Source organism: Fukomys damarensis, unplaced genomic scaffold, assembly GCF_012274545.1.
Source record: "Fukomys damarensis isolate Sample0158 unplaced genomic scaffold, DMR_v1.0_HiC HiC_scaffold_35, whole genome shotgun sequence".
In the NCBI taxonomy this organism is placed as follows: domain Eukaryota; kingdom Metazoa; phylum Chordata; class Mammalia; order Rodentia; family Bathyergidae; genus Fukomys; species Fukomys damarensis.
Genome location: NW_022900947.1, coordinates 2218889 through 2239465, shown reverse-complemented (window position 1 = coordinate 2239465; position 20577 = coordinate 2218889). Strand labels below are relative to the sequence as shown.

Genomic DNA, 20577 nt, shown 5'->3' with positions numbered 1-20577 from the left:
ACGCCTGTAATCACAGCATCCGGGAGGCTGAGGCAGGAGGATCACTGTGAGTTCGAGTACAACCTGGGCTAATCAGTGAGTTTCGGGTCAGTCACAACTACACAGTGAGACCCTGTCTAAAAAAAAAAAAAAAGAATAAATATTTATAAACAAACAACACAGATTTGAAAGACTCACTTTGCTTGAGCTCAATACGTTCTAAAGCTACAGTCATCAAAATCGTCTGGTATTGCTGTGGTGGTTGACAGAGTACATGGTCGACTTGCTTCCAAAAAAAAAGTGCCAGTTTAATTGATGAGGGAAATCTAGTATTCTTTTTAAAGTAGTGGAGCAATTTCATACCAGTATGGAAGAGAAAAGAATGGAATTAAATCGTTACTTTACCCCACATCCAAAGTTATATGGATTTGCTATGAAATTAATCAAGGGCCTAAATGTAAATTCTAAACCTGTAAAATTTCTAGCAGGTTATGGAGGAAAAAACTCTTTGTGACATTTTGGTTAAGCAACGATTTATTAGCTAGGACCTATAAAACCCAAGCCAAAAAAGACAAAATTACTTTGAGCTGCACTGAAACAACAAAATTTCTGATTTTTGAAAAATACCACTTAGAAAACAAGACAAGCCCCAGACTCTGGAAAGATGCTTGTCCAACACAGCTTGGATAAAAGGTTTGCCTTCAGGGTATGTGAATAAATTCAACTTGATAGTAAACATGACTCAGTAATAAGAAAAAACAAAACATTTTTAAGTAGGTGAGACATTTGAACTGAAACTTCCCAAAGAGAGGAGATTTGAGTGGTTAATAAGTGGTGGCCACGCCCACGCCGCTGCGCACAGCCACGTGGCAAGCTGACAAGTCCCAGCCATGGGGTCGGAGCGGTGGCCACGCCCACACTGCCGCCCGTGAGACGGTGAGGCTTCTTAGAAAACAGGCTCCATTCCTTAGAAAGCCACTATATCATCCGGCGCCTGTGAAACAAAAGGCTCACGAGCGTCCAAAGCAGGACACGGCCGGCTGCCTACCGACCATGAGCGCGGGCTCCTCCAGTCAGAGGAGAAAGAACGGCTGGAAGCACCCGATGGCCCCAACTGGTGCCGGGCCGCGAGCCAGACACCAGTGAGCACACGCAGGCCAGGCCTGTGGTCACTCGGTGAGTGTGCCTGGGGCCCGAGAGGAAGGGCGGGGATGGAACACAGGGAGGCTGGGGCAGTCGCCCAGACTCACCGACTGCAGATTCACGTCCGGTAAGGAGCACTGTCCAAGCCCGTGGTGTCTAGTTGCACCCCTGCCCCGTTTACTTCCTCTATAGCAAGTGACTTCTAACACTCAGTTATTTACTCCTGTGACATTTTCATCTGCCTTCCCCAGCAAGAGCAGGGATTTTATTTTGACTTTTTAACTCCCAGCGCCTAGGTCCAGGGCAAGCACTTAGGAGGTTCGCAGTAAATATTTTCTAAGTTAATCAACTGTGAGAAGGACTCACGTCTTGCGTGATCGCAGGATTTCCCTAAAGTTCCAATCATTGTAAAACAGGGGGCTTCCTGCAGGGGTGATCGGCGTGGCCAACGGGAGCCAAAGGGGCCAGCACCTGTGCCGGACCTGGGTCCCCCTTATCCAGACTCGGGGTCAGGGGCGGCATGGATGAGAACCGCAGGCTCCCTCCTCACAACACACACAAGAAGTTGGGTCTGAGAAGCTTAAAGTTTATGCGTGAAAGCAGAACTTTAAAACTTGATGAGAACAGAGGTGAATCTCTCACATGACCTCATTATGGGCCACAGTTTTCTGGCCACAAAACCACGAACCCGAGGAAAATGATTAATCAATTTGGCTCCATTAGGGCAATGACTTATGCTCATTATAACCCATCACATATTCTCCTTATTTTAAAAAATGCATACTGAAATATTTACAAGTAAATGCAGAGGGATTGATGTTTTAATGCAAAAGAGATTAAAGGGGTGGCACTATGAACAAGAGACCAAACTGAGAAGAAGACAAGCTGCTCTGTAACTTACGTAAGTGCCACACTGCAACAACCGAGATTACTGTCCTGAATATGCAAAGAACTCTCATGAATCAACAAGAAAGAAGAGCGGTATTCAGAAAAGTAGACAAAGACAGAGACGGGCATTGTACAGAAAAATACAAGGAGCAAATAAACATTTGCCCCTTATGAGTTCAACCACCGTGCAAATTAGAAAATGCAAACGAATATGTCACAACGGGCTTCCTCACGGGACCTGCCAGGCCAGGAAAGGAAGGCAGAGGGTTCACGAGGCTGTGGATTTGCAGGGACTTTCTGTTGTGCTCACTTCCCTGCCCAAGGTTGCGAGGTCCCCACTCGGAAGGCAGACAAGGCTCCAGGAGGCTGCTGTCATGGGCCTGGAATCCCAAGGAGGAAGACACACTGTGGTGGCCTCAAGGGGCTGTCTCGGGCCAGACCCTCCAGCCGGGCCCTGTCCACGGCCTCCTGACCCAGGTCTCAGAAGCCAAGACCCCGGCGTCTTCCTGGCACTGACCAGGTCCAGCCCCAGTGACTTCTGTGATGCTTCTGTGTTGAGTGGTCACGGAATGTCAGCATCGCTCCTCCGCAATACGAAATAGTCCTTAAAACCAAGCTTGTGATCTACGGCCGCAAAGACGCCTGTTCTCTGGAGCAGTGTGGCGTTTGTGGCCATTCCCTGTTGCTGGTGTTTGGGCCATGTGTTAGCAGTCCCAGGACACACAGCTAGGAGGACCGGCCTGGGGACCCTGGGGACCAGCCTCCCAGGAGGTATGGCTGCAGAGCACGTGGGGTGGTCTCTGCAAGTCCCACCCGACACTCCGACAGCCACAGTGACACCCAGGAGGGAGGCAGTTCCAGGCCTCTGCAGCCCTGTCTCTGGGGCCGGTCTCCGGAGCGCCCTGACGGCAGGGGCCCTGCAGCTGGGGTTTGTGGGGGCTCCAGCACCTCTGGTGGTGCCATGAAGGGCCCAGGAAGGGGCTTGTGCAAAGGGTGGGTCTGCCACCACCCCCGTTGTTCCCTGGCCTCTTGGGCCTTGGGACTCAGAAAACAAATCTGTGACACCTAGAGTGGCTTTCAGCAGGGTCGTGATGGAGCAGGCTGTCCTGAGGCTGCCTGACCCACAGGGTGTGTTCCTTTGTTTGCTTTACACGTGACTTAGTCATCAGCATTTAAAAACCAGGACATTTCGCCAACCATCTGGATTTCTGGCTTCGCTTGGAAAATCCAGAGCTCAGCCCCCAAGGGCCTCAGTCAGCTGGCGCAGCAGCCCCTCTGCCCCACCCGAGGCTCCCCTGGGGGCCACGTGCAGTCCCGTGAGCCGTGCGGTCTCTCCAAAGGACCAAGTGCCCTGCAGCTCCCAGAAGAGGGCTGGGCCTCCATCTGGGTGCCACCTTGGCTCAGGCAGAGCAGCCCTGGTCCTGCATCCTGTTCCTGTCCAACAGGAGGCCTCCGTGTGCCCTAACTCCTGTGGTGGTCACTGCTGGGACAGAAGGCGCCACGTCCCGCCGGCTCTTCTGCAGCTCTGACTGCTGGCAACTGTGCTGGCTCCTGGGTGCTGGCCCTCAGCACACAGCCTTCTCCAGAGCAAAGGATGTTCAGAGCTCCTGATCCAGCTGACCACACCTCGGCCAGCAGCCCCAGAGCCACAGCCCTGGCCACCATGCAATCAGCTCCACCCTCTTTCCCACAGGGGCCTCGGCCATGCCCCAGGGTCAAAAGGCGAGGCTGCTGACTGAGAGACAGCGTCTTTATCCTGTGAGAGAAATGCTCTTCCTTTGTAGCTTTCCCGAATATTTTGCTTCAAGGAAGGAGGCTGAATTTAATGACTTTACCGAGTACACAGCCCTGCTCGCAGATCTCAGCATCTGACTGTATCTGGTGTTTAGTAAGCACTTGGTAAATACCTGCGAATAAATTTATGAATGTGTGAATCCCAGTAAAAGAATTGTTTTCCTCATTCTACTCCTTACATGAGAGGTTGTTTTTCTGAACGTGTAACCTGGGAATTTCCAGAATTTCTCCTCAGTTAGGGCGCTGAGTTTCCACAGCTGTTCTGATGTCTCCACTCAGGGGTGCAGGCTCTCTGGCTGGAGTTCGTGTACACGCCGTGTGGACAGAGTTTGCAATGAACCCAGACCTATAAAAATGAATCCAGTCATTTTCCACCTTTTCTCCCACCCTGGAAGAATCCATTATCAGTTCCTTGAAAGTTTAGAGAACTCGCTGAGAAGTCGCCAGGCCCCAAGCTGTGGGAGGAAGCGCTGCGGGAATTTTTCCATATTGTCCTGACAGATTCCAATTTTCTCCTTCTGGCCTTGAGATGTTCTCGATGGTCCACGACTTCCAAGAAAATACCCACACTCTCAGCGTGTTTAGGCTGTCCCGCAACTTCTGTGTGTCTGCTTTTGTGCTCTCTCTGTGCTGGTGCCAGCACGTTTTTTCCTGCTTAACTTGTCTGGACGTCCACCTAGAGTGTGTCACAGAGTGTTTTATAAGTAAAGCTCAGAGCCGTGTAACACTGCTGCTCCTAACGGTGCCTGCCATGAGGCCCCGGGATTTCTGCTCTGACCTCTGTCCAGCCTTGGCTCTCAACACGCTCCTCAGCGCCTGGTGAGGACGGACCTCAGGCTCAGCCCGGCACAGAGCCGCATCTGCAGCTTGTCACAACCCTCCCGGCTCATTCCAGTCAGGGCCGAGGCTCCACTATCCTGTAGGAGGGAAGGCCCGAGCTCATGGGCGCAGCTGGTGGCTGTTCCCAGACATGAAACCAGAAGGTATGGGGAGTGGGTGGCTAGCCTGGGAGTGGAGTGATTTGTGTCCCCACCCATGTCCCCAGAGAGCTCAGCGATCCCAGCATGGGGCTCCTCGTGCAGAACTGGGCACCCTGGTGCAGACTGTAGCGTCTGGCAGGGCTGAAGCGGCCACGTGTGAGCCCTCACCAAGGCCTGGCGTCACCGTCACCACTGCGAGCCCAGTGCATCAGCAGTGGAGGCCGACACTGACTGTCCCCACGGCACCATTCTGGGCCACCTATCTGAGGCCAACCCGCTAGACCCGTCCCACGGTGGCAGAGTCCAGGTAAAAAGGGTGAGGGCTGCAGTTGTGATTCACTCTAGGAGCAGAGAGATCTGTGGTCCCGCCCTTCCGGGAGCAGATCCGTGCAGGGGTTTACGTTCCTTCCCCGGTGCTGTGCTCTGCAGCACCATGCCCTGCGGTCCTACAAAAGCCTCTTCCTGCTGTGGTGTCCGTTTATCGTTGCAGTCTGGAGATATGTACCTCTGGGCTCATAGCCACCGAGTCCCTGGCCACCCCTGGCCTGGATGCACCCAGCCAGGAGACTAGGGAGGGCCCGGTCTGCAGCCAGCTGGGGACCACCTGTGGTGGGCCCAGGCTTTTACCAGTGGCCAAGATGTGAGCCGTTCCCTATTCCCGAAATCCATGGCTGGGTACCAGGGTCAGAGGCAAGCGCAGCCCCTCACCGTACTGCCAACCTGTTAGTGAAACTGTCCAAGGAGAAGTCTCCCAGAAAGCAATGCAGCCACACTGAAACTGTGACACGAAAGAGACCACAAGTCAGAAACGGTAGAGGAGCCACCAGCCCCTCCCTCGGGCACATCTGGGGACAAATGCAGCTGCAGACCAAGCCCCATGACCCCAGGCAGAGCCAGGACCCGGATGAGACCCACGAGGCCAGTGTCTGGGGCACCGTCCACCGGCAGGTGGTGGGGTGAGGAGAAGGAGCCTCCCTCGGAAAGTGACAAAGCGAAGGAGACGGGAGCTTCTCCCTGGAGGAGGCTCAGGGAACTGACACCATCGGGTGTGCAGTAAGCCACCATCAGCGCCCAGGCAGGTCACGCGGCTCCCTGGCTGGCAGCAGAGGCTCCCAGCAGCCTGCAACAGGGCTGGGGACACATGAAGAAAAGAGCAGCAGAGAGTCACCTGCAGACCCGCAGGAGGAGACACGGGGGCCGGACAGGGCCAGAGGTGGCCTCAGAGGACGGCAAGGGTCTCCTGAAGGGCAGAGACCACAGTGCTCAGAATGAGCAGGTGAAATCCGAACCCCAGGAGAGAGAGCACCCCCAAATCCCCTAAACGGAGACACAAGAGCCCGAGGCCACCTCCCTCCCTGTCGGCTCTCCCAGGAAGCCAGAAACATCAGACAGGACATGCAGTGTGCAGGGAGAGCCAGGGCCATGCACTGTGTGCAGAGTTGAGAGAGGGCAGAGCGGATGTTGCTCGGGTAGACAAGAGGACCCAGCCCACTCCAGTGACCGACCCAGACCTGCTGGCCCCTGCAAAGCCCCTGGTGCTCCTGTGTCCCTGTCCCCTCCTTGGGGACAGGAAAGGTGGGGTTCTGAAGACCTCCCATGAATCCCGGCTGCAGGGTGAACTGATTAGAATCTACCATGTGACAGGAACCTCAGAGAATCCTCTGACAAGGGGCAGTCCCCAGTGGCACCAGGCCACCTGTCTGTCTTCCTCTCCCAAATCACCCAGGTTCCTTGGGGGAAAATGGCTCAGGGCAGCCCCTGTTCTCAGAAACAGGGATCTCAGGGCTGGTGTTGCCGCGAACGCTCCTGGCAGCCCCTGTGGGAGGGATATGGCCTGGATGTGGCAGGAGGCCTGGAAGTCAGCCCGGGCTGCAGGGGGCACCTGTGAGCAGCTCATGGCCACCGAGCAGGAGGCCCCCCACAGAGTGACAGGTCCCCTGACTGTGTCCAAGACTGCGGGAGAAGCAGAGCTGCTGGCTGGGGGGCCCAGACAGCCCTGAGAGCAGCCGGGAGGGCTCCTTTCACTGGCCTGAATGATACTGTGCTGCAATGCGGACAGGACACTGAGGCCCACAGGGGTAGGGCCGGGAAGAGAAGGCCTGGCTCTTGCAGTCCATGTGCCCAGATGGGGGAGAACAGCCTGGCCCCAGCCTGCTCAGCTTCCTCACCTGTAACCAGGACCTGGGATTCGTGGGGGCACCCTAGGCCCCCATTTAGTGCCTGGCCAACATTAGCTTCACACAGAACCAGCGAGAAGTAAAATGCGCACGTGGCTCTGTCTGTGGCTCCCAACACTGCACCTCTGCGCCTGGGGGCAGGGGACACCTTCCCATCCAGGACATTGAAGGCCCCCAGGCTCCTCCCACCATGCCACTGCCCAGCATCTCCTTCCGCAGGCCCTGCTGGATGTCTGTGAATCCTCCCAGGGGGAAGGAACCTGCTTCACATCAGCCTGGAGCCCAGATGCGGCAGGGCAGCCACATGGCGGAGGGTGGGAGAGGCCAGGAAGATGGCGTCCACTCTGGGGAGGGACCCCATGCCCCAAACCCACATGGCCTGGCTGCCTTCCTGAGTGGCTGCACCAGAGAGACGGAGCAGCCTGGGACTCCCCAGCCAAGGGTTAAATCCTCGGCAGAAGCAGGAGAGGAGGCCCCCGCCACACACTCCGGAAGGCGCATGAAAGTTTAATGGCGCTGCAGCTCTGTTCCCAGCATGCACTCGGCCCGGCAGCGCGATCTGAGCAGAGTCCAAGGCTCTCGGGTCTGAGGTGAATGTGAGGACCTTGGTCCTCCAGCTCCCCATGGAGTCCCCATCTGGCCTCTCGGTGACCCTGTGGAGCTCACGATAAGTGCAGCAGTGTGTCCCATGCCAAGCAGGGTCCTAGAGACATCAAACCCTGCAGCCTCCCCACGGTGGGAAGTGGGGTCCAGGCCCCCGCCTTCCCATCTCCCACAGTGGAGCACAAACAGACCAGGTCAGAGCAATCACACAGCAACTCTGGTGACGCCACAGGACATCCATGCCTCCTCCGAGGGCTTCTGGGGCTGCCTGTCCAGCCCCTCCCTCGTGTTGTCAGAAAGATGCCCCTTGCCACCCCCAGACTGTCTGGGACCAGTGGCCAGGACGCAGGAGTGAGCACCTCTCCAGGTCGGGATAATTCCCAGCACATGGGCACTGCCTGTCCGACTGGAGTATGTTCCTATTCCAGTTTTATCAAGCGGCCCTGCAGGAGGGGACACCTTGGCAGATAGTGCTGACGGGTTTGAGGTGAAGAAAGATGTCACTCCAGCCAGGCTTGGTGGTGCCGCAGGTCTGCGATCCTAGCATTTCAGGAGGCTGAGGCAGGAGCGTGGCACGCCCAAGCTCAGCGTGAAAACCTTGTGATTTAGTGAGACCCTATCTCAAAATAAAAAATAAAAAAGGACTGAGGATGTAATTCAGTGTGAAGTCTTTGTTCAATCCCCAGTACTGAAAGAAAGAGAGAAAGAAAGAAGGGGCAGTGGGAAGAGGGAGGGAGGGCCAGAGAAAGCCACATTCTTGGAAAGTTCTGGGAGCCCCACCCTGCTCCCTGGGCCAGCTTCACTTTCCAGCAGCTCCCAGGATGGTGCTGTCGGAATCAGCTCGGCCCAAGGAGGCTGGCACACTGCCACGCACACAGCAGAGGCTGGGGAGCTGGCGATCGGGGGAGGTGAGGTGAAAGCAGGAGGTAGCACCTGTCCCTTTCCCAGCACCTGGCTCCGAGCAGGGCCCCGAAGACGCAGGTCTCCGGGCTCTGGGCACAGCTAGGTCCATCCAGGAAACTGAGGGCCTGAGCAGTGGGCCCCAGCCCGGCTCTACGCCCCTGGGTCAGGGCCCAGTTGCTCTGACCCCACCGGGTCCCGGCCGTGTCTGCACAGTTGGAGGCCCCGCCTGCACCTTCCTTGCCAGCCTCGTGGCCCCATGCTCTGCTCCCCTGTGGAGACACTATAATCGGGGCTGCTCCTCCAGACTCCCAGGGGCCTGGTGACAAAATCACAAGGAGTAGAGATGCGGGCAGCGGTGGACCAGCCAAGGCCTGAGATGGCCCAGGGGCAGCCAAGGGACCTGGCTGCGGTGAGGGGTCAGGAAGTGGCCCCGAGAGTCCAGGTCACCTCTATCGGAAAGGCTTGGGAGACTGTCCTGCCCACCCCCAGTCCCAAAGGAGCTCTTTGAAAATCATGGTTGGCTGCGCTCAGGCTGGAACTGCAGGGTGAGGGCGGGCTGTCGCCGGTGGGTCCTTCCCTGGATGGAGCTGAAGGACAAGGGAACAGAGGGGCAGGGGAAGCCGCCAGGCCCAGGTTTCTGTGTTCCCAAAATAGGTTCAGCCATCTGCCCTGCCTCTACCTCCCCACCACCCTCCTGCAGTCTGTGGTCCAGGCTCGGGCATCCTTCGGGTCCAGGGAGGAACCCTTGTGCTGGGCCGAGGTGTCCATGTGACTGGATTAGAGGGCGAGTTCATGGGAAGGACTGACGTTTGTGAAAGGATCCTTTCCCGCTCCGTCCTAGGAAGGGCTGCAGGCCCTTTCTCCTTCCCAGGTTTGGCATCAGACCTCAGATCTGAGGCCCTGGGATCCTGGGAGCTCGCAGACTCCCAGAGGGACATGCAGGACAGGAGGTAAGGACGTGCCAGAGGCCGGGCAGGAACAAAGGCTCCACTCTGAAGCAGCTGAGCATAAAAATAATAATTCAAGGGCCGGGGATTTAGCTCAGTGGTTCCACCACCTGCTTCCCAAGCACAAGGACCTGAGTTCGATCCCCGGTACCAAATAAATAAATAATACTAACAATTCAACCATGATGAATTAAATCTGAGTTTGAGGAGGCCTGAGTCCCCCAGGAGACTCAAAGGGGGAAAGTTAGCACCAAACATGGCCCATTGCCTCCTGTCTTGTGTGCACTGGGAGGAGAACCAAGGAGGAAGCAGACATCGCCCAGGTGCCCCTGGGTCCCCAGTGCTGGGATTCTGCAGAGGCACGGGTGCCCGCCCACCCTGGGTGCCTGTGCCACCCTCATGCCTGGCATCTCTGGGGCCTCCTCAGGCCTCTTTGGGCCTCTGCTGTCACGAGCCCAAGAGATCAGGTCCAGAGTCCACACCCAGTAGCTCTTCCTGCCACCCCCAGCCTGAGCTCCTCCAGGGCAGGGACAGTGTCAGGAGCAGACAGCACCCAGCAAACAGTGAGGGCAGAGGAGACAAGTGAGCCACTGAGGCAGAGCAGAGCTTCGTGTAAGGAGCAGAGGCCCAGGATGCTCCCAGACATGGCTCATCGGCGTCCAGGCCGACACCCTCACAGAAACGCTCACACGACAGAAGACTTGGAAGAGACTGGAGCAGGAGAACCAAACAGGACACGGGCTTTGTGTCAGCTCACAGCCACCGGGAGGTGCTGGCCCAGGAGGGCCCTGGAGACCCAGGGTAGAACGGAGAGGCTGGGAAGCTGCCAGGAACCCCTGATCCGTGGATTTCAACAGGTGGGAAGGAATGACCTGCCCCAGGGTGCTGGAGAGGTCTACAAACATAGGCCTGGAGGTGCAGGACAGGACAGGATACCGGCCTGCTGGGGACACCCGCTGGAGCTGCAGGACAGAGGGAGCTCTCCTGGCCGCAATTCCCAGGGACAGGTCTGGGCCACCGGCTGGCACTGAGCAGGACCAGTAGGAACGGGACAGTGGACACCGTGTGGGTGGGAAGTCTCTGGGGCCTGGGCAGGGCCTCTGCTGAGTAGAGGGCCTTCGGGAGTGGGGTGATGCGGTCAGGGCCCGCCTGAGACGTCCAGTCTGATGATGGAGATCACCCCAGCACTGCAGAGCCAGGGTCAGGCCCCAGAGGTACCAGTCCCCATCCCTGCTGCTCAGGGCCCTTATCGGTACCACAGGAGCTGCCTGGAGAGTACTAAACCCTCCACCTACACCAGCTGTGTCCCTCACATAAAGTCTGCGCTTTGCTGAGGCTGTGATTTGAAAGGCTACTTCCTGCTTCAGCCAAATTTTACTATTTAGATGCAAAGCCAGGCTTTTAATTTTTACTGAAAAAAGGAGATTTAATTCTTGGCCTTTGGGAAGTGTTCGAGGAGGCAGAGAAGGTCTCTTTTTCCAGAGAATATTGTACCTTGATGAAAACGGAGTGTCAATTATCTTAATGGCTGTTACATAAAGGCCACACTTAGTCATTTTCTTCCTCTTTAGTGCTCCTCTGGAATGGGGGAATTTCTCTAACTCCAGAGCAAGACTGAAACCAAGGAAAGTGCAGTTGCTCTGCCAGAAAATCAACAGTGAGTGTCCCCCAGCAGGGAGCCCTGAAGTCCCCACCACAGAGGACAGGACCACGAAGGCGCACAGGAGCCCGTTAAAGGTCGCTCCCAGGGTACTGAGTGCTGTGTGAGGACAGCCCCACCCAGGACTGACGCACCACGCCGGCCCCACTTCTGTTCCGGCCTGGCCTGGGTGCAGCCTCCAGAGCCAGACGCCCACCAGCAGGGGCACAGGGCGACCCACAGGGTCCCACCTCCTCCTGCTCTGTGGATGGAAAATTTCAGTGGCCTGGGTGCTGCACGTTTCACTTTGAATTCAGTCCACGAAGGCGGGAGTGGGATTTGCATGATGAGGCTGCTCTGTGCGCAGCACCCCGACTGCCGGCCGCCTGGCTTAGATGGTATTTTGGCCCCCAGGATGAATAGCCAATTTGGCCCTTTGCAGCTGCCGCAGCTGCCAGGAAGTTGGACAATAAAGTGCCCCCCGTTTAAAATGGAGGGAGCCACGCTTGGGGGGTGGCACAAGGCAGCTGCTGAGGCTCCGGGCCTCCTGGAGAGCAACTTGCAGTCCAAGGGCACAGTTCCTGTCCCAAGCGAGCGTCTGCAGCCCTCCAAGCAGGCCAGTGGCCTCTCTGGACGCCCCTCTCAGCCCCCCGCTCCTGCGGGCCTTCTCCCACCAGCTCCTCTCCAAGCACCCACGCCTCCCACTCTGTCCTGGGGGACAAAAACTGGCCATGGTGACACCAGGCAGGGCTGGTGGGAGGCAGAGGCTCCCTGGGGCCCTGCACGCGCTGTCCTACAGTGGCCTCGCTCTGCACCGTGACTTCTCTCACGGACTTTCCTGCACTTAGCATCCTGGGGACTCTGTGGGACCCACCAGGTGCCTCTTGCTCAGACACACAGTGGGAAATCACCCTCAGCCCACGCCTCTGTGCTGGCACAGCCCATGCATGTGGAGGGACTGTGGATGGGAAGGAGGATGGGGGAAGAGAGGCAAAGGGTTAGGACCCAGTTAGCGTTTGGTTTGATGCAAAGAGGCCCAGTTTCCTGGGGCAGGAGGGGTCGTGGGAACTTAAAGAGGTGTGGCTCGGAGGAAGGTGGGTGGCTCTGGGCTCCAGCCTTACGGAGGGGACTGTTCCTGTGACAGGGACACATTGCAAACCCACTGCATGGCTCTCTGGCTTCCTCTCTTTCTGAGCACAGATCTCTTCTGCACCTACTCCCACCATTGCGGGCCACCCACCATACGCAGTTCCCCGGGGTGCAGCAGCATGCCGGTGCCTGATCCTGAATCTCCTGAACCATGAGCTTTATAAAGTACGAGGCCTCAGGTACTGCAAAACAAAGGGATGAGTGCAAAAGGAAGGGAGGAGTTTGAGTGGATAAATGGATGGATGGGTGGGTGGATGGATGGGTGGATGGATGGGTGGATGGATGGGTGGATGGATGGGTGGATGGATGGGTGGATGGATGGGTGGATGGATGGGTGGATGGATGGGTGGATGGATGGGTGGATGGATGGGTGGATGGATGGGTGGATGGATGGGTGGATGGATGGGTGGATGGATGGGTGGATGGATGGGTGGATGGATGGGTGGATGGATGGGTGGATGGATGGGTGGATGGATGGGTGGATGGATGGGTGGATGGATGGGTGGATGGATGGGTGGATGGATGGGTGGATGGATGGGTGGATGGATGGGTGGATGGATGGGTGGATGGATGGGTGGATGGATGGGTGGATGGATGGGTGGATGGATGGGTGGATGGATGGGTGGATGGATGGGTGGATGGATGGGTGGATGGATGGGTGGATGGATGGGTGGATGGATGGGTGGATGGATGGGTGGATGGATGGGTGGATGGATGGGTGGATGGATGGGTGGATGGATGGGTGGATGGATGGGTGGATGGATGGGTGGATGGATGGGTGGATGGATGGGTGGATGGATGGGTGGATGGATGGGTGGATGGATGGGTGGATGGATGGGTGGATGGATGGGTGGATGGATGGGTGGATGGATGGGTGGATGGATGGGTGGATGGATGGGTGGATGGATGGGTGGATGGATGGGTGGATGGATGGGTGGATGGATGGGTGGATGGATGGGTGGATGGGTGGATGGGTTTGTGGATGGATGGATGGGTGGGTGGATGGGTGGGTGGGTGGATGTGAGAGGTGGATGGGTAGATGGTGGACAGATATATGGGTGGGTAGATGGCTGGAAGGATGGATCTGGGAGGTGGGTGGATAGGTGGATGATGGATGGATGGGTGGATGAGTGGTGAATGCATGGTGGGGGGTGCATGCATAGTTATGTGGGGCAGAAGGAGGAAAAGCAGAGGAAGGGATGATAGGTGATCACTCACGGGATGCTTGGGAGCCTGGAGCCCCTGGGTTGTCGGCACTCTAAGCCCCTCCCCTAACAGCAATGCCATTGACTTCAATCATGTTTTTCTCTTCTTTTCTCCACTCATAGCTCCTCTTTCTAAAAGCACTGAGGGGCCCGCACTGCTGGGCTTGCTGCACAGCTGGACTTGTTGTCCAGCCTGCCTTCCTCCCCAGAGCAGGCACATTTGGTGGACCGCGGGTTTCGTCATTTTTCTTCCCTGGGCTCTTGTTCCCGGGTGATAAAGTGTGTTACAGGGACGCTGGACTTCTCTGAGCAGTATGGAAATCAGGTCCCTGGGCGCCCAGTCTGCAGCGAGCCACAGGGCCCTGGCATGCTGATGAGGCGTGCTGGGCCGGGGGCTCCCAGAGCTGTCTGCATGGAGAGCGACTGTGTGCACTCTTCTTGAGGGCCTGGACACCCCTGCCTCCCTGGTGTTCCCAGCCACTCACAGCAGCCTGCCCAACCGCTCTGGGGTGACCTGGGAGAGCAAGACCCATGGGCATCCCCCAGAAGGGGGCTGCAAGCCGGAAAGACTGGGGTGTCCTGGGGTGACTGAGTCTGGGACTGTGTCCATGGAAGAGGTTGCCCTGACTCTTTCCCTGTAGCAGGCTGCCCCTCCTTGTCCATCTGCTGGCCTGCGATCTCCAAGCAACCCCGCCTCTCCTGAGGGTCTCTTCGGCTGTGCTGAAGGGAGCAGGATAAAGGACCAGCCACGCAGACAGGAGCCGCTGCCCGCGGGCCCAGGAGCTGGGCCGTCCAGCTGCTGCGGTCCCTGGGGCCCTCACCTGCCCATCGTCCAGTGCTCGCCCTCCTTGACTGTTTCCCTTTTAGAAAATGTTTTCAGAGGGCAGCTCGGGCTCTGATAATCACTGCCTTGGGCTTGTTTCTGCTCTTGATGACCAGCCAGGTCTCATCATGTCCTTCTTGGCTTCTGGGGCCTCTTCTTGGCTGCTCCCCGCTGGGGGATTCCCCGGGGTCCACCCCACCTCCTCTCTGGCCAGTCAGCCTGGCCCCCTATCTTTCAGTGGGTTTCATCTCTTCCCTAGACACCCCACCTTAGTGAATAGTAGTTTGTATACCCCACATCTTCTGCTTCTAGGTTAGAGTCCATGGTCGTTAGCTGCTTACCTGCCCTCGGCACCTTCTCACTGGACCGCCTCTGGGGTTCTGGATCAGTATTCTTTCCACCTCCATGAAAAACCAGTGGGAAACATTTTCCAGGTGAGAAAAATCCCCAAGGATGACGGGCACCTCCCTGGACCAATGGCTGAGCCGGGCTGAGAAGGCAGGGGTCATGGACCCTCCCCAGTGGGCAGAGTGAGGATGAGGTGGGGGCAGCAGGGTCTCTGGCTTCCTGGCTCCAAGGGCATCGCTCACCCCGCCAGAGAGGAAAGAGCCTGGGACTCAGATCCACTACCACGCCCAGGCCTGGCTCACAGTGCCGCCTGACCCTGCTGAGCCTGTCCCTTCCTGCACTGGCCTTGCACCAGGGCCGCTCCCAGGTCTGACTCCGGGGAGCTTGCATGGGCACTGCAGGGTCAGTCAGCAACCCTGACACACGCGCACACACACCACCCAGGCACAAACACAAACCCTCTGTCAGTCTGTGGATAAGGAGGAGACCAGAAGGTGCCCTTGTTCCGCATGTCCTTCTGCAAGACAGCTTGCTCCAGTGAGGCTCCATCCCGAGACAGCTGTGTGGTGACTGGGGAAGAAGACACAGCAGCAGAGTGGCCCCGAAACTCCCTGCTACTGCAGCAGGTCAGGTGGGGTTGGGTCCCAAAACCCAGCCTTGCTGGTGACCCGTGTTCCCCTCCTTGGACCTGGGCATCAGGCAGCTCCAAGAGCCCCTGGTCGCAGGGCCCACACCCCACAGGTCCTGAGGAGGGTGCCTGGATGGAGTCTTTGTCCCATGGTGGCCCAGAAGCCCTGGAACATTGGCCTCCTCCTCCACAAAGCGGGCTCGGTTGGCACTGCTTAACACACAGGGCTCCAGCTTGATTTGTGAGCTGGGAGGCCGGACCATAGGAGTGCTCTGCTGTCCCCTCTTTGACACCAGAGGCACTGCCTTCCAGAGTGCAGTTTCGGGTGCAGGAAGTGGCTGCACACGCCTTCCAGTCCTGGGCGCAGCCTCTTCCCGACCCCTCCTGCTGTTTCCCGGGCAGCCTGTTTGGCGGGGCTGGGACAGCTCCAGATCTACCTTCTGGCGTTACACTCTGAGCCAGTGTGGTGGGCCTGGGCCCGAGTTCCGTCACGGTGGACCATTGCCCCGTGGAGTGGTCACCAGGGGTGGGATGTGTCCCAGGGGGGCGGGGGGATCATTCTCAGCCTGGGTGGGGACTCAGGGCTGAGTGGGAGTTGCAGACACCCTTGGTGAAGGAAGATTCGTGAAGGTTAGTTCGGTCCACAGTTTTCTGGTCTTGTGAGAAAGCTGCGCACGTTCAGCAGAAACAGGGCTCCCAACTCAACCTGGATCCTCCCCCAGGCTGGCCCTGAGCTGCGCTTCTCACTCGGGGTGCTGGGCCTCTGCTGCAAGCCCCACCACCCCTGGAAATGAGACACCCGCAGGCTGGGTTGCTGAGCTAGGACGGGCTGGGCAAACGCGTTTCGGCATCTGGTGGGTTTGCCAAGACGTGACCCCATCCTACGTCCAGGAGCCCCTGCACTGCTCCCAACGGTCCCAGGGGACATCTCCACAAACCAGGGTGCAAACAGCAGCACTCCTCCCTGTGCAGGCCCCAGGGGCAGGCTCCGGGAGGCTCTTCCCACTCCTCCAGGCCCGGGGGTTTCGGGCCTCCCTGGTCCCTCGCTGACGGCTGCTTCCCTCCAGCCCCACCTCCCCGGTCGCATTGCCCCCAACCTCCGAGCCTTCAGTGTCCCCTCCTCCTCTTGGGGCTGCTCTTGGGGCCGGGGCTGCCTCTCATCACAGCCTCAGTTCAACTTGAGTCCAAAGTCACATTCAGAGGGCTGGGCTTGGACTCGAATCCATCTTGGAGGGAACACAATTCAACTCATACTTGTGAGCCCACTAAACGAGCAAACATTTCTAAGCAGCGAGTGTCTTCTACAGATTGCAAGGGGCAGCGTGTGTGTGTGTGTGTGTGTGTGTGTGTGTGTGTGTGTGCAGAGCAGCGAGCTATGCCGATGTACTCAGACACTGGGCTGATCAGACCAGGCCAATCGCCACACCTGCCGGGCCCACACTTAGCAGGGTGTGTGGTCGGGGCACCCAACACCCATTCTTGGCAATTTTTAAAGATAAATTTTATTTTATCTCAGCAGTTTCGAAATAGAAATGGAGTCGGCCCTCTGGGTGCAGCTCCCACAGGCGGGTCCAACCAAGCTCAGGTTAGAAATACTTGGGAAAAAAAATATGGCGCCCACACTGGACCCACACGGGCAGCCTTTTCTCCAGCAACCACTCCCTGAACAACAGTCTAACTCCCACTCGGCACAGGCTTTGCACCATGTATTGTAAGTAATGTAGGGTGACTCAAAGTCTCAGGGCCTGGAACACTCCTATGCCAATGCTGTCCTGTCATAGAAGGGTAACAGCACTTGCCTATCTGGATCACTGGAAGCCGCCTGTGAGGACCCCAACTATACATTACTATTAATGGTAGCTACCAACCATGGGGCCCTAGGACGAGATGCCTGCTGTGTGAGCCTGTGCCCTGCCAGCTTCTCTGTCTACACACAGGATGCTGTGGCCCGGGCTTAGGTTTGCTGGGTTTGGGGACAGGGCTGAAACCTGCCTCAATTTCCCCCTCTGGGAGATGGGCAGAGCAAGGCCCACTTGAGGGGGGTTGGGGAGGGGATGAAGTAACGAACCGGGCTGGCACAGTGCCCAGCGGTTCTTGCTGCCTGGGACATGGCGGTGGCCAGGGCTGGCCGTGCCCAGGGTCCCACCACTGTGTGTGGCTGCCAAATGCACTTGCAGGGAGAGGAGTTCGGCTACGAGGAAGTTCTCTGCCACCCAGGAGCATGGTGCTGAGCACCAGCTGCTGACGGAGGAGCAGCAAAGGTGAGCGCCGGGCAGGTGGTCGCTGCCAGCCCTGCATGGAGGTGGCCACGACCAGCAGTCACCAGTAGGAGCCAGGGCCCTCGTCCTGCTGAGGGATGCCCGCCATTCCACTTTCCTGAGCAGCCCCTGAGCAGGGTGACACCAGATTGTGGCCCAGAGCTTGGGAACTGTACAGACCTGGGGGTTGCTCGTGCCGCACTGGGGGAATCGTGTTCTCTAAGCTCCTGTACTGAAGCCCTGGTCACCGTGCTCCCTGGACTCTGCCTCTGTCCCCAGCTCGAGGACCTGGGAGGGCAGAGTGTGCTCTAGGCAACAGAACGAGGGGTAGGAGGACAGGTGGTGGACAGTGGGGGCAGCTCCTCCTGGCCCGGAGGAGTCCACTGAAGAGACTGAAAGCAACTTGTTTCTGAGCGTTGGCGGGAAACTGAGGCCAGAAGACCAAGACCCTCTTCCCGGTGGCCGTGAGCCCAGCCTGGCACCAGGGCCAGGCATCACCAGTGTCCTCGCCACTTTCCTGATGGCTTCCTGCTGGGTCCCCGGGTCCTTGGGTCATGTCCAGAGATAGGTACTGACATCGAACAAGGCCAGGGGGGCTGGAAGCAAGGAAAGTGGGTCCTACTCGGCAGAAGTCCTGCAGGGACCAATGCCAGCAGGAGAAGGCAGGGCTGCTTCCAGAGTGCTGCAGAGCAGTCTGTCCTTCACCAAGGAAGCTAGAGGCAGCAAGGAGCCAGAGTCTGTGATGAGTTAGGAGGTGCATTTCTCTAGTTTCTTCCAAGGTTGGGAGCAGGGATGTGACTTAGGGAGCAGTCGGTCAGGGACCTAGTCCTGGCCCCTGGGACCCCCCTACAGAGCCGCCGTGTGGCTCCTGCTGGTCACAGAGATGCCCCAGCCCCCCACACATTCAACGCAGGCCAACTGCCCTCCGGGGGTCTCACACAGGGCTGGCTCTCAGCAGATAGCTGCAGGCTGCGGCCAAGCCCTGCGTGTGGGCGGCCAGGCCACTGTCCATCTCTGGACCCAGCCCCCTGAGCTCACAGGGGCCTTCGGGGACCAGTGATGCTGACCGGGATACACAGCTGTCCCATGGCTCTGGCTCAGCGAGAAGGGAGCAGCTGCGCTGCACTGCAGGTAGGAGCGGCGGGGCCAGGAGGCACAGCCGCTCCTAGGAGCTGAGAACTCCTGAGTCTGGGGAGAGTCGGCACCCCAGACAGGGGCACTGGGATGGGGTCCCCAGGGGCCTCCCCACAGGAGTGGGGACAGGGAGGGCGGGGAGCCAAGGATGGCGGGAGAAGGTCCCGAGATCAGGGAGCGGTCAGGCCCAGGTGGGCACCCTGGCCCTGGGCAAAGGATGGAGAGCTGCCCTGAGGGGAAGGAGGACGCGGGCACAAGGGTGCTAAGGGACCCCAGCCAGGTGGGGCGGGGCCAGGGGTGCACAGCGCAGCCGCTCCCTTCGCGGTGACACCAGTGCCCCGGGGGTCCTCTCTTCTGGGGGGCTTGGCAGCCCTGGGTCCGGCCGTGACTCAGCCTATTCTGAGCCCAGCACCCTGGCACCAGCAGGGAATTCATGACGCATGGCGCCTCCTAAGAGGCCGGGTCCGTGCATACTTGGTAGTTAAAGCAAGTTAGGAGGGTGTTATTTTTAAGAATTTCAGAAAAACACTTGAAGAAGCCCAGGAAATATCCTCCAACTAATGTCTTAGGTCCTAGATTTAGGAACAAAGCCCCCACCCTCTCTCTAGATCTGTTTCCCCTTTGGTAGGAGAGAGGCTTCTGCCTCAGAATCACAGATCTTGGAGGGGTCTCCGCTTGGGAAGGAAAGTGATGTGATTCTCACTCAAGTGTGAGGGGCTTTGTGCCACCGACACGGGTGTTCCGTGCTTTAAGGAGGAGGAAGAGTGGCAGCCAGAGGCCAGGCCCCTGGATCAGCAGCTGTAATCCGGCAGCGGGGCAGGGGCTGGGCGAGCGTCCCCTGCTGTGTGTTCTGCCCCCTGGGAACCCCACATGTGGGGACAGGGCAGTGACAGGACCAGCCTCTCAGGGTTGGGGAGGCATGGGGGGCAGGGCCTGAGCGGAGGGAGGAGGGGCAGCGAATGCAGCCTCCCCCCACACCCTTATTCTCACGAAAGAAAAGCACTCAGGCTTCAGAGTGCCATGGGTCAGCCTCCAGGTATGTACGGTGTGTTTATTTTATTTTATAAAGCCAGGAGGGCCTCAGCATAGTCCAACTGCCTGGCCACACTGTCCCTGCTTCTGCACAGCCCGCCGCTCTCTGGCCCCTTTTCTCACAGGGTAGAGGAGCTGGCTGGTGGCTCTGAGCCTCTGACTTTTCCCTTTGTGGCAGGAGGGGACACTCGGCCAGCCCTGCACACCTGGAGCTGGGGCTCATCAGCCTGGGACTCAGGGTCAGCAGGCACAGAGCCAGCCAAGCAGAGAGGATCCGGACAGCCCCCCATGGGTGGGACGGCCGGGGCTTCACCAGGGAGCCTCCAGGACTCACAGTGACATGGATTCCAGGACAGCTGAGCTGCCTGACTCCCGGACAGCAGAGGACACAGCGCACGTGTGCCCTGGGGATGGGGTGTGAGCTGTGAACCGCAGTAAATGGGAACAGAGGGCAGGGATATGGTTCTAAGGGAGCAGTCCAGTGACGCATTTCAACGATCCTGAGCAATGTTCTCTCCACGCAGTAGCACCGTTGCTTCCAGTCAAGGAAGAGATCTCAGCAACCCAAGCACAACAATCGCCTGTTCACTGTGTGTTCAGGAAACCAGAAGAAACTGTGAGAAGAACCTCTGAGACCTGGGGAGCGCTGTGCCGGGACACTCCGGCTCCCTGGGCACTTCCAGCCCGGTCTGCCCCGCGTCTGCTCCTGTCTGGCTGACCGGGGTGCCAGGCTCTGTGCCTGCTGCCACTGCAGATCGTCTGTGGACGGCGGTCCTGGAAGGCAGCACGGCGGTCAGTAGCGCTGTTCACTTTGACGCCGTGTAGCAGTCGCTGCGAGGACCAGCTGCTCCGTAACCTGAAGCACTTGTCCTCTGCCCCACTGCAGGAAACTGCAGCCCCTCCACACGGCATGAGTGTCAGAGACACCCTAAGACATTCCTCAGCTC

General features: G+C 58.2%; 1 long non-coding RNA gene across 1 annotated transcript; it reads left to right on the top strand.

Moving 5' to 3' along the window:
- Positions 1–870: 870 nt before the first annotated feature.
- On the top strand, positions 871–12387 carry LOC104874620. The gene is made up of 3 exons (XR_783788.2): positions 871–1155; positions 10986–11071; positions 12254–12387. It is a non-coding gene; the product is annotated as an uncharacterized LOC104874620 (long non-coding RNA).
- The last annotated feature ends 8190 nt before the right edge of the window (positions 12388–20577 follow it).